This window comes from Hordeum vulgare, chromosome 5H (assembly GCF_904849725.1).
Source record: "Hordeum vulgare subsp. vulgare chromosome 5H, MorexV3_pseudomolecules_assembly, whole genome shotgun sequence".
Lineage (NCBI taxonomy): Eukaryota > Viridiplantae > Streptophyta > Magnoliopsida > Poales > Poaceae > Hordeum > Hordeum vulgare.
Genome location: NC_058522.1, coordinates 8,295,309 through 8,310,048, shown reverse-complemented (window position 1 = coordinate 8,310,048; position 14,740 = coordinate 8,295,309).

The window sequence follows — 14,740 nt, the reverse complement described above, 5'->3', positions numbered from 1 at the left end:
ATATATATCATAGAATTTCTCGTAGGACGTATATCATAGAATATCTCGTGTATATATATATATATATATATATATATATATATATATATATATATATATATATATATATATATATATATATATAGGTAAAATGTTTGGGGCACCTAGGTGCCCAGGCACCTAGACACCATGCAAGTATTGCCATATGTGATTGATTCCTTCCCCAAATATTGGTGTGAGTTAAACGTGTCATAAAAAATGCACATCATTATAGTATCATGCCATTTATTACTGGATATGGCATGATGTCTTAGTTTCCTTGTAAATGTCTATACATAATGTACAAACTGTAATATTTTGTGTATCTTTTTTTTTTACTTTTGTCCTGTATTCGTAACTGGAATACAATGCACAAACATATGCTGCACTTATCTTTACTTTTTTAGCCATTAAAAATAAAAATGTGCATATACATGTACATATCCGATGTGAAATTTATATATACATACATACAAATTTATATACTCCGACTTAAAATTTATGTGCATATACCCCTGAATGTACATATCCTTCCGTGATATTTATGTGTGCGTACATTAAAATTTACACACCCCAATATAAAATGTACATATTCCTACACGCATGATGTTTTTCCTACGTACATAGACCCATCCATAATTATTTTTTACTTTTAGAAATGTATGTTATATAACCACGTACAAACCTATGTATTTATTTTATCAGGGTATATACTCAATTTCATGTCGAGGTATATAAATTCGATGAGTATGCACATACAAGAAAACATATATTCCGTACTCTGGGTATATACCTACACAAAAATCTAATGGATACATAGTAAATAGGTGAATTCATACATACATAATCTAATGGGCATGTACTAAATATTGTGGGTATATACATAGACAAAAAATAAATGCGTTACATACTAAATATTCTGGGTATATATACATACTAAAAAAAATCTAGTGAGTATGTACGAAGTAAACGAATCCACATACCTAATCCAATTGGTACGTATTAAATATTTTGGATATATTAATACGAAAAAATCTAATGCGTATGTACTAAATATTATAGATATGTACATACAAAAATTTGATGGATACACTAAATAAATGATTCATACATATCTAATTCGTACATATATGAAATAAATGTCCATATGCCTAATGTGTAATTTTTCTTTCTTTCTAAAGATATGATACCATGTATGACATGTTTAATGACATCCATTTAATGATTTGCGTCATAATTGTTTTCAAAATTAATTGTTTCAGAATTGGCAATTACTAGTGGATTGACTAGTTACCTTCCATACCTGTCACAATAGCACGCATCTAAATGCAATCAAATGGTGAAAAGGTAAGGAGCCTGGGCACCTAGGTGCCCCAAACGGTCATATATATGCATAGACACATGCATATATATATATATATATATATACAATTTGGTATATATAATTTTTCTTACAATTTGCTGATCAATTACATGCATGCATTAACTGGTAAAGTGGTATTTTTCCTTGGAATCTATAACCTCATCCAGCAAAAATCCTTCAAATTCCTCTTGAAGTGCTCGTGTGCATCCCGTTCGGACGAGTTCCTCCTGCTTCTTCGTCATCTTTTAAAGAAGGCATCCAATATGAATATTTTATATGTGCGTATATATATATATATATTACCATGAATATAAAAATTATGAATAATGTTTATGTGCCGCAAGAGTTCCTGGTTTAGTGGTTAGTTCGGTCGTAAAGGAGCGAATGCTCTCGCAAACAAAGTATGCACATAGATTATTTCCCGATTGCCGTCGCATGCAAAACTTTACGAGAATAGAATTCAGTCAGATAATAATCAAGCATTATAATGGTATTGAAACTAGATCTAAAGAGATGCGCGGGCGTAACCAATACTATTTAATTACCCTGGACGGTGTCCATCGCAGCTCTGGTTTCCATTCACCGCAAACATTCTTGATGAACCGGCTCCAAACCCTGCGTGGCAAAGGAAAATAATAGAAGGAGTCATTTATTTATTGATATCAGTTAATGAACTAAAGAGGCCGACATAGTGCGATAATGATTGAAATTACCGATCCAACATCAACTTCAGGGACATGTACTCGCCTTCGTCTTTTCTTAGTGAGTCGAGTACTTGAACTTTTCCCTGATCAATCGTAATGACGAGCAGGATAAAGTGGAATCCGCGTTGATAAACGGGCATGCATGCAACTCATAAAGAACTATACGTAAACTTAACATCGATCCGGTAAGCAAAATAGAATTTATAGTACAAGACATCAGTAACACTCGCTTGAAGTTGTAAGGAAATAATATTGTTTCATTGTGAATTAGTATCTCTAAAAACCGATACAAGTTCTCCTCTGTCTCTTCTGTGTATTCTACTACCGCCTGTTCAAAAATGGTATTTGGGTCAATGAAGCCAATGTCATATAGTCCATATCTTTTCATTTCAAGTATCTTCATTCTGGATAACACCACACACACAAAAGAACATAGTGAGGATAATTAGAGGCAAATGAACGAGCCGATGAGCTAGAGACTTGAATTACAGAAATAAATCACTTAGAAACAATAGCAATTGATGAGAGATTTGTCAAGTGCGTATTGATTGTATAACTGCCAAGATTCTGGCATCTCAATCCACAAATCTTTGCAATTGAAGAAATGCTCTAGCTTGACTTTCACCATTAGGGACTCACGCCCGAGTTTTGCTTCCTTCATGTACCAGCTATGCAATTTGTATATTTTTTTTGGTAGCTGCTTGACAAGCTCAGGCTTGACGAGAGGTTTCTTGGGTTGAAATGTCCAACTAGTTGTTTATCCACCGTGGCGGGAATGCTCTCGTTGCCTAGGAGTTGTGCAACGGTGACACCGGCAAGCATAGCCATCTTTTGAGCAACATCGGGGTCGACTACGGAATCATTGGTACACACCTTCAGCGGCGGGATCGATTGCACTAGCTGTTCTCCCAGCTGGGAAATAGTTTTCCTGCTTCTTCTATTAAGGAGCACCGTCTTCGTTTAACCTTTTTGATATGACTTGGCAATAGAGCGGCCAGAGTCTGATTTAACTCTCTTCGAAGGCGGCGGGTCGGCAAGATTGGCCAGAACACGCTTGACGTGTCCCAGAGGTGTTATATCCTTTGGTACAAGCTTTCTCTTGTCTTTATGGGCCTGCAACTCAGCAGCCACTGTCTCGTCTAATTCCTCTCTGGTCTTCTCGTAAGCCAACTTTGACGAGGGAGGAGGGGTGCGTTTCTTCCTAGGCTTATTCCGCCTTGGACTCTGGTTCTTTGACAGAAAGTGAAATGGCTTTCCAGTGATGGTTTGGCAGGGTGGAGTTGGCTGGCTGGGTGGAGTCGGCTGGCGGGTTGGAGTCGGCTGGCGCGGCGGACTTGGAGGAGGAGTCGGTGGACTTGGAAAGACGATGCAGTCTTTTCTCCATAAGCAGAGGCCACGTATGACTTCTTGCAGTGTCTGCTACCCTTCACCTCCAGGAATATCGAGCTGTAGTGACTCATATCCTGGCATCACTTCATCCACCCTGACATGAGCATAGCTAGGTGGAATCGGAGTGCTATGAAAGGTTGCACCAGCGGGATTTGTTAAAGCATAGCCGACCGCTGCCTTCACGGATATGTTCTTGAATGAAAAAAGCATAGCCCGGCCGTCTCCGAAGCAGACCAGTAGCTGAATAATAATGTACTAATAAACTATTCCCTTTGTATCTCAAAATAATGTACATAGGAATCAACCAAAAAGGGATATGGGGTGTATATGCTTTAAATGACTTTAGGCGGCCTAGCACGACATGCAATCGTCAGTTTATTGCGTGCATATGACTTGGTCTAAGTTATCACCTTTATAGTGTAAAGTAGCATAGTAGTAGTATTATAGATGACTTTATTTATTAGTTCATAGCCTCATCTTTTTCCGGAAAGGGTTATGTTATACTAACATATTATGTTACTTCAAAGACCTCTTTCCTCATTAACTACATGACACCTATTTTTTTTATTGGAATACACTATGTTACTAGATAATCCCACTAGGACAAGCCAAATGCACCGGCACAGAGGGAGTATGTATTTTTTTCTGCAAAATCAAACATTGCAAACTGATGTTACCCCTTTTATCTCTTTATAAGCCATTTAATTGCATTTGTTTTTAGAACAGATTGATCCTTAGTCAGATCAACTTTTCGTAAACAAACAATGCATTTACTTGCCTTTTCTTTTTTTGAAAAGGCATAATTTCATTGGTTTCTGTTAGAGCATATATCTCCATATGTGGTTTTGGTAATTGATGACAATTCCTATGGACTAATGGTTGCCTTAAGTTACATTTATAGGATTTGTCCATAGGCACTTCTTGAAGTCCATCTGTTTGTCCCTTTTGCATGTTGTGGTTTTGTACCTTGCATGTGTTTGTATATGTTGTGCTTCCAACTTGCTTATCTTGAGTAAGCAAATACGTGTGTGTTGGTTTGCATATCATGTACATGTGAGTCTTGTATTGAGCCTTATTGCATCTTGTTGGTATCTTTGATTGGCTCTTGTGAGAGATTAATGGATTATTTCATTATGGGGGAGTGATGTGCTTTGCACACCTCACGATCCTATAAATGTGTATACATGGGGAATACCACTTAGTATTGATATTTCAAGATTATCTAGTTCCTATGTGGTATGTCTTACTCATGAGAAATTCAAATTCTAAATGGTCTATTAATTATCTCTTGTTGGTTTTTCGTTTGCCACTTGTTAATATTGTTGGGTTATCACATTATGGGGGAGTAATATGCTATGTGCATATTACAAGCCTAGAGAATGTGTACATTTGAGGTATTGCCACTTAGTGTTGATATTGTAAATTATCTTGTTCCTAGGTGGCATGTTTGCTCTACAAGTGTCATTTGCTTGCGTTTTATAGGTAAAGATGATCTTGGATATATTTGCGATCTATCAATGAGTATCATTTCCAAAATACTTCTTGTCCTTGACAATTGGTATTCCCATCATGTGGTAGGAATTGCTAATCGTCTTTACATTGGATTTTGTGTTTCATTTGTCTTCCTTGTCTCTTGTGGATCTATTTTAACTTGTCTAGTGTTTTTATAGATATAAAGAAAGTGATGATCCCATCTTGTGCATTTTGTATTTAAATGCAAATTCTATATAATGCACAACCCTTGGGGGAGCTATCCTATTTTCTTTAGAACACTCTCTTTATTCGCCCATCATAAAATCTTTTGATCCCCATCAAGTGTATGTTGATGGGAGGCAAGTCTTGCTCTTTATGATGCTTTGTGCCATCATGAGAATTTGTCGAGGGTTAGGTTTGTTGGAACCTAGCTCTCTTTTGGAAACTAGATACCTCGTGTCTGTTTTCCTTCAATTGGTATCTTGTTTCCTTTTTATTTGGCATGTGTCAATGGATATCTCATGCCTTGTTGTATATTTTAATTGATATCCCTCAAGTGATAGTTTTTCATTTGCTATCTTATTATCACTTGATACCTTGTCTTTTGGTATCTTATCAACTATATGTTGATTGGATTCTTGAAAGCCTTGAGCATGCATATTTACTATATGTATTTCCTTTGGCATGCTTTCTTTCTTTGACCCAATATATAGGGGAAACTCCGCCTTGTCATAAAATGGCTAACGTGTGCATGAAATTCAAATTCATATCTATATGCACATATGTATGTGGAGTTTGTCCTATGTATTGTTGGTTTTCTAACTCTTTGGTCCCAATGAGTTTGGGCACCATTTTGTTTGTTTTGTTGTTCCAGGAACAATTAGAGATGCATTGGATGCTCGGCTCACCTATAAGGAAGGTGTTGAGACCATGTTATTATTGGAGCCAAGTTAGGATGATCAAAGAACAACTATCTACTACATCAATCCAATGTTGTCTCGGTAACAAGTATCTACTTCATGCATTATTTTCTTGCAAAGGCCCCTGTCTTTTCTTTGCAGGTTGCATCATGGCATGAATCTCTTGATTCGTTCTTGTAGTACTTGTTTCCTTTCTCAAAGCATCCTAACGATGATGTCTTATTACTAGTTGGGATGTCTTTGATGTTCGTATGTTGGAAGTTCATATTGTACAATAAGAAAATATTAGGCCATGTGCTATGCTTCCAAGCAAAAGATCTTATTGATATATTTATGACTTCCTTTTGGATATCTAGTTTGTTCCTTCTTGTAACCATTTCGTGTGTACATTCTTCTTTGTGGATATATATCATCATGATTGTCTTCTACTTAGAATCTTTTACACATGAGAGAAGTTACATCTCTAATTGATATCCTCTTTTCTTTTACGTCCACCATTGCATTTCCTTTTTCAGTTTTTGGTGGCTTCGTGAAAGGATTTGTCTTGAGTGCATATCTTATTTTCCTACATCTTGATGCACTCTTTGGCCGTGAAGATTATTTTTCCTCATGCCTGTCTTGATGAGGGTTTTTCCATTTCGATTGGTATCCCTCCTCTCTTGACAAGGTTCTTATTTCCTATCTTCACCATGGGTTGTCACAAGCGTTGGTTCTTATTTTGTTTATTAGTAAGCTTGTGAACCCATTTTCTAGTATGTGTGTGGGGGAATGATATGTCTTGCACTTTGTGTCTCATTTCATCAAGACTATGTTGATGAGTAATGTTCATCCTTATCTTAGTCTTCTCAAGTGCCTTGCCATGACTCACACACATTATTTTGGTTGAGCCTAATCTTAAGTTGCTTCTTTTACATGTTGCTCAACCACTTGTTTTGTGCAAGAGATTTTCTTATCGTCTCATCTTTCTTCTTGCACCCGTTGTGTGTTTTTATTAATTTTGGGGGAGCAACGATCCTATTTTGTGCACTTGTATCATATACAAAAATCTCTTATTAGTGCACAAATCATGGGGAGCTTCTCTAGTTTTGATAAAACACTCCGTTGCTTTTATCATAATATCTTTTATTCATGTGGTTCGAAGGACCATATGATTGTTTGTTCCATCCGGTATCTTTTGATTGCTTGCCTCTATTTTGGTATGTCCTTGTGGCATACGATTCTTTTATTTGCAATCTTTGGGTCCTCAATATAGTTTGTTTTCCTCCAACTACTTATCATTGTATTTGTGTATTTCTTTGCACTCATTCGTTGAGAAGTACACACTTTTTGGAGGACCATCAAATATATTGGCTTTCTAAACTTTTCATCCATTTTGGCAATCGATGCCAATGGGGGAGAAGTTTAGAGAGTTTACTTTGGATATGTTTAGAGGGGTTTGCTTTTATTGCGTAAGCATTTACATCTTGCACGCATGCATTATTGTTTTGTATGTGTGCGGTCGGTTATGCGTATTTCCTTATATAAACTCTCTTGAAGTAGTTGTCATCAATTACCAAAATGGGGGAGATTGTTAGAGCATATATCTCCATATGTGGTTTTGGTAATTGATGACAATTCCTATGGACTAATGGTTGCCTTAAGTTACATTTATATGATTTGTCCATAGGCACTTCTTGAAGTCCATCTGTTGGGTTCAAGGAGTTTATATGATGACCAAGATGGTATTCAAGGTATTATCCTAAGAATGGTCATAGAGACACATGGTTGATCAAGATCTCAGACAAAGAGTAAATCAAGATGATCAACACACAAAGCGTACAAGATGTACCGAGAGGGATCAAGTGATCCCATGGTATGGTAAGCATTGTCCATTACGTGTTTGTGTACTAACCCATGGTCTTCGTGAGAGTTCTATGTGGGGGTTAGGTGTGTTTCCATGGGCTTGCGTCAAAGGGAAGATCTCATACAACCCATGAAGTATGATGTCAAGTTGTGATCGTCATCAAGATTGCGATGTGCAAGTTCAAGTGGATTAGCACGAAGATATCATGCTTAAAGCTTGCCGTCCATTGTGGTGGAAATGGACTTGTGAAGATATGCTGAAGAGTGGCTCACCCATAGTGAGTATGGGGGAGCAATCAACTAGTCTTCATCAAGCCAACACAATCAAGAAAGGTGGTCCATCTTGAGGAAGCCAAGATCATCATCATCTAGCTCAAGAGGACGAGGTGCAAGGTATAGGTTTGCCCTTGATAGGTTTTCTGTTTAGGATAGATTGTTGTACTATCAAGGGGGGATCTCAAGTGAGTAGGTTGATCGTATCGTTCGTTGAGAGCTCAAATCATTTGCATCCTTGCATCATACTTCTTGGTTCTTGTTTGGTGTTTCTCTTTGTGAGTTTTAGAGCTTATGGTCATCTTCGTGACAAGCTCGAGTTCATCGAAAATGGAGTCCATATGCATCTACTATGATGTTTTCGATGTTGGAGTTTTTGCCGGTTCTTCATTCATAGAGAACTCACATCTCTATATCATTGGAATTTTCATATCTGCATGGTCTTAAGATTAGCTCTTGTCGTCCTGAATCCAACAAGCTTGGGTTTGCTCGATACGGAGCTCGTATGCGAAAGTTATGGCTGTTTCAGTGGCGAGCGGTAGTACCGCTGGGCCTAGCGGTAGTACCGCTAGAGCTGGCGGTAGTACCGCTGGCCCTAGCAGTAGTACCGCTAGAGCTGGCGGTAGTACTGCTGTCCCACTGGTAGTACCGCCGCTGGCTAGCGGTAGTACCGCTCCAAGTTTTTAGTACCGTCATCTTTGCGGTTGTACTGCGTCGGACATTTTTGCGAAGACTTTCTTGGCGGTGGTTGGCCCGGTAGTATCTTTACGCTACCATGGGCTCAGCGGTAGTACCGCTGCAGCCAGCGGTAGTACCGCTGGAGGGTCAGCGGTAGTACCGCTGGGCTGGGCTGTAAGTGGGGGTAACGGTCTGATTCCTTCCCCCACTATATAAAGGGGGTCTTCTTCCCCCTTGGTCTTATCCATTCGTTGAGCTCTTGTTCTACCTCTATTGTTGACATTCTTAGAGCTTGCTTACTCTCAATCCCTCCAATGATTCTTGCTTGTTCTTGAGGGAAAAGAGAGAGGAGATCTAGATCCACATCTCCACCAATCCTTTCTCCTCTATGTGAGGGGAACCCCTTGGATCTAGTTCTTGGAGTTCTTTGTGAGCTCCTTGTTCTTCCTCTCATATTTCTCCATAGTTTTCGTTGTTGTGGAGGGATTTGAGTGTGAGGGACTTGACCACTTCGTGTGTTCTTGCCATTGCATTGGTTGCATCGGTTTGAGTTCTCCACGGTGATACGTGGAAGTGAAGTTTGAGAAGCTTATTACCTTTGGTACTTAGTACCCTAGATATTGTTCTTCGTGGATGCTTTGGCGTCCTAGAAGCTTGGTGGTGTCTCGGAGCTCAATCATTGTGGTGTGAAGCTCCGGGCAAGCGTCGGGGTCTCCAATTAGGTTGTGGAGAGTGCCCCGAGCAATTTGTACGGGTACCGGTAACCGCCCCCAAGGGTTGCCACGTGTACGGGTTCGGTGACCGCCCCGAAGGTTTGCCATTCGTACGGGTTCGGTGACCGCCCTCAAGGGTCCCTTAGTGGAATCACGACATCTTGCATTGTGCGAGGGCGTGAGGAGATTACAGTGGCCTTAGTGGCATCTTGGGGAGCATTGTGCCTCCACACCGCTCCAACGGAGATTAGCATCCACAAGGGTGTGAACTTCGGGATACATCATCGTCTCCGCGTACCTCGGTTATCTCTTACCCGAACCCTTTACTTATGCACTTTACTTTGTGATAGCCATATTGTCTCTTGTCATATATCTTGTTATCACTTAGTTGTTTATCTTGCTTAGCATAAGTTGCTGGTGCACATAGGTGAGCCTAGTTATTTGAGGTTTTGTGCTTGACATATTAAACGTTAGTTTTATTCCGCATTTGTTCAAGCCTAAACCTTAATTATTTTAAAGCGCCTATTCACCCCCCCTCTAGGCGACATCCACGTCCTTTCAGTTTCCCAATGCACATAGCCAACCCCTGATTTAATAGTACAAAATTAATAAAAAGTGAGGACCGGTCCTAGTAAATTATCATGCGGCTAATGCGTTGGATGCCACATGGTTGCATTATGCATTTAGGTAGTTCACACCTTTATGTTTGTAGTGAAGTAAGAACATCTATAGTTGGAACTTACAAATCCGAGCCCTCAAAGGCCCGTGGACAGGCTCGGTCAGTGACCTCAAGCCCCTCAACATATATGGAATTGATCCATCGGGATCGTGCTGATAATGTGTTAGAAGTGAAACTGACTGAGAGAATCAACTCTATTTTTTACTGATGAGATGAACTATTTACACATGCCCAATGACCTCCACAAATGGATGCGTTTACAAAGAGTCGGAAGCGAAACAACGCGATCGGTTGATTCAATGACAGTTTAGGAAAACCATGGATTGCCCTCTCATTATTCTAATTAATTAATTCTTAACAGTCCCAACACTAATTAACATGAGGATGAGAGATGTACTTGTGCTTTGGATTTGAATAAAGCAAAGATGGAGGGAGGCTGCTGCGTCAACCACGTACAGGACAAGCATTTATCGAATGGGAGTGCATAGCTAGAGCGTGAGGAATGACTGCCTAGTCAGTCTTTGGCTCAGCTACCCGTTGCAACTGCAGTATATATATCACTGGAAATCTGGTTAACACTTTTCGTGTCCAAGTGAAGCTCCAAGTCATCTGCAGGCTGTTCCTTTTGTGGTAAAGTTAGGTTGATCTCATGAACAAGCCCTTCAATAGCAGCAGCGACTGATCTTATTCTCTTGACCTTGCTCTTCATGAAGAACCTCCCTCCTTGGAGGGATGTCTTGTTGCAGCAGGTCAGTAGGTTGATCAATGTCCAGTCCTCGGCATGATCTCATGGCAAGGAATTCGGCGAATATTCTTGCAGTTCCTTCAATTTCTAGTTAAGTTCATGACTGTATAGTTATGCGAACCCATCCGCCGATTCATGCCATAGTCATGTCCAAGCATTAGAGTAGGAGGGAGATGTACGACGAATCTAGAAGGAACAACGTGCATGCCATAATTCTAGTTTTCCATTGGTAATTCCTGATGCCTTCTATGCCTATATTTATCTAGTTAGATCTCTAATATATATATGAGTCACAACAAACAATGCATAGAACAGTAAAAGATACTTCGAAGACATCCTTTGTTTGGGGGAAGCCTTGCTTTTTTTATAAGAGACATGGGTGTCCCGCTCCCCCAATCAATAAATAGCTTGGACCTCGGGTAGGTGCAAGGTCACGCGAGCTTTAAGCAAGTGATGGATTCACTTACCTTTTATTTTTGATAACATATAATTTCACTGACCTTCTGACCTCTATAGCGTGATGATGCACCAACAACACACAATTTTGTAATACAGAGTTTATGAAAACAAATGCCAACTGCTAATTCCAGTCGTCGGGAGAAAAAGAAAGTGAAGTAAAGCTAAAGTCACATGATAAATTAGAATGTGGCCGTTACATCAATGCCCACAACAGGAAATCTTAATTTGGATGTCACGTGCAAGATTTATTTTGCTTTTAGGTAGTTCACGCCTTCCAGATTGCAGCTAGTATTTAATTTGGAGGAAACCTTGTTTTTTAAAGGACCTATTAGAAACATAATTATTTATCGGGCCAAGGCTACCATCTAGCACGGGAACAACCATATTGCTGAACTTAGAGATGAATTTGGCATGATTGAACAACATGATCACCAAACCATAGCCGTTATCTTATTCAGAGCTTCCAAGAACATAATAGATATTTCTATGCCTACTAACAACCCACTGCACTTTTTTTATAGGACTAAAGCCCCCAATCGCTGCATCAAAATGACGCATGCAACCATTTTATTAAATAATGTACAATATCAAACTCACAGATATGTCTGGCTCACAAATGGAGCGCAAATGAAAGGATATAAAAATATGCCAATATCCGGCGATAAAGAACATGCTATGATGGACTAGCCAACTAGCTTATTATTAGCTCGTCATTCAAATGGGTTAAAGATAACACATGTTACCATCTCCCAACGGTTGCATCCAATAATCAAAAGCTTTCTAGACTTGCATAAGCCATTACTCTTTAGTGATAGTCCCATGAGCTTGAAGCCCCTTCACTAAGAATGATATTGATGAGGCTGTGAAAAACATGCCAAGTGACAAATCTCCCGGACCTGATGGGGTGCATCGGGCGGACAACGTCACGACATCAACGGCGGCAGTATGCCTCAACACCTCAAGACCATCATCGTTGGCTGGGCATCATGTAATGGCCTTATCACTGGGTTCTCAGGCCCTGTTTGTTTCATAAGTTCTAGGACTTTTTTAAGTCCTAACTTATAAGACATAAGTCCCTACCTGTTTGTTTACAGGGACTTATAAGTTCCGAGTCTCTACCTGTTTGTTTACAGGGACTTATAAGTCCATGTTGCACCTAATAGTACACTTGTTCGCATAACCCTTGTTCATACAAATGAATTGCACGCAGGATAAGCACCGCTGCAACGAGGCTCAGGAGAGGGCTTGTCCGACAATTGGAGGCACCGCTGCAACGAACCGAGGCAGAACGAACCGAGGCGGCGCGGCGACGGGACGGCGAACCGAGGCAGAACGAACCGAGGCGGGGCGGCGATGGGGCGGCGAACTGAGGCAGAACGAACCGAGGCGGGGCGGCGACGGGGCGGCGAACCGAGGCAGAACGAACCGAGGCAGGGCGGCGATGGGGCGAGAGGCGGGGCGGCGACGGGGCGAGAGGCGGGGCGGCAACGGGGTGAGAGGCGGGGCGGCGGCGGCGATTGGACCGAGAGGCGGGGCGGCGTGCGGGGAACGAGCCTGGAGCGACGCGGGGTAGGTCCGGCCCGGGATAAGTCCCAATAAGCTCCTCCGTGAGAGTCTTATTTGATAAGGCTCAAATCACCACAATAAGGTTTAGGTGGGATTTATAGAAACTTTTTGAAGTCCCTAAACCAATAAGTCCCTGAAAACAAACAACCTTTCATTCAGCTATGTCGACCAGAATGACGATCCAATCAACGTCGGGCCCTGGGGCACGATCGTCTTGGAATACTCCGAGACAATCACCATCGGGCCAGACGAGCACGTGAACATGGTGTGTGGCACCTTCGACAACTCGGATGGAGTCACCTCTCGCTGATGCTGAGCACCAACCAGTCCTCATACGGGCCCTACGACACCCTGCTAGTGTCCGGCTTCAGCGTGCCTCTGCAGACGGGCGCTGGCGAGGTGGTCGCCTTCTTCGATAGAGCGAGCGAAACCATCAACGCGCTCGGCGTCTATGTGGTGGGGAAGAATGGTTTGCCAGTCATGATCGGTCCGTGGGCCGGCAGTAGTAACAAATACATCGACCCACCAGTCCAGCTTAAGAGCGTCACTGTCCACACCACTCACCGCATCCATGGCTTCTCCTTCACCTACGTGACTGCAACTCTGCCGGCCCCTGGGGCTCGACCGACAAACCGCCGCAACCCGTACGTACAACCAAATCTTAATTTCTTTTCTATGAGTACTAGATATCTACTTATCGATTGCTTACTTGCATTGGTAGAAAACATGACTTTCCTCCTGACCTGATAAGAGCATTAGTCTCGATCGACTTACGAACCGGGACTAATACATGAATTAGTCCCGGTTCGAGCGGCCAAAACGCCGGACGAAGCTCGGTAGGCATTAGTCCCGATTCGAATGAGAGCTTTAGTCCCGGTTAAAGACATCAATCGGGACTAAAGAGGTTTTACCATCTTTACTTCCGGTTAGTGTCTACAACCGGGACTAAAGGTCCCCCCTTTAGTCCCGGTTGGAGCCACCAACCGGGACTAAAGGTAAGGTCTATTTTCTCCTTTAGTTTATAGCGTAAAAAATCATTAAATGCATGCTAAATAGCAAATGAAGCCAGAAAGGGTTGAAAATTTATAAATAATGTCATATTTGTATTCCTCACGTTTTTCTAATTATAATGGATATATTATTTGTTCAATTTTGATTTATAGATTTAAAAATATTAATTATGCCATATTAAATGAATAAATGGCAAAAAATGAATAAAATAATATTATTAGTTATTTTATTTCCATTGAAATTTAATATTATTATTACTTATTTTATTTTGAATTTTTTAATTATTTTTTGTTTTTTATGCTTTCTAAGAATCATTTGAGTTTTTTGAATTTTTTGCCTTTTTGAAGTTTTTATGAGTTTTTAAATTAATTATTGTTGTTTGTTAATCATTGTTGTTTATGTTGTTTATTTTAATAATTATTTGAAATTCAAATAACTAAATTATTCTTGTTTGTTAACCATTGTTTGAAGGAGTGAGTAGGGATAATTAGAGATTAAATTGTCAAATAATTTAAAGATTTAAAAATCGGGAAAAATTCAAAAAAATTACATTTTTTTTAAAGAAAAGAAAACTTTTAGTCCCGTTTCGTAACACAACCAAGACTAAAAGTTTTGAATTTTTTGTTCCAATTGTTTTGTCCCGGATGAAAAATCAGAACTAAAGACCCTTTTAAACCGGGACTAAAGACCCGTTTTCAACTAGTGTTGTCTCGCCGCATCTTGTGACGACTGACTTTAACTGCATCATGCATGTGGTGCAGCTTCCCATACGCCTAGGCGAGTATGTCACCAACATCACCGAAATCACTAATTAGCAAGTACACCTTCCAACGATTACTCAAATGGCACACTGCATGCGTACCACTTGTCGCAACCTGAAAGTTTTCCCTTTTTTCGTAGATCCGTT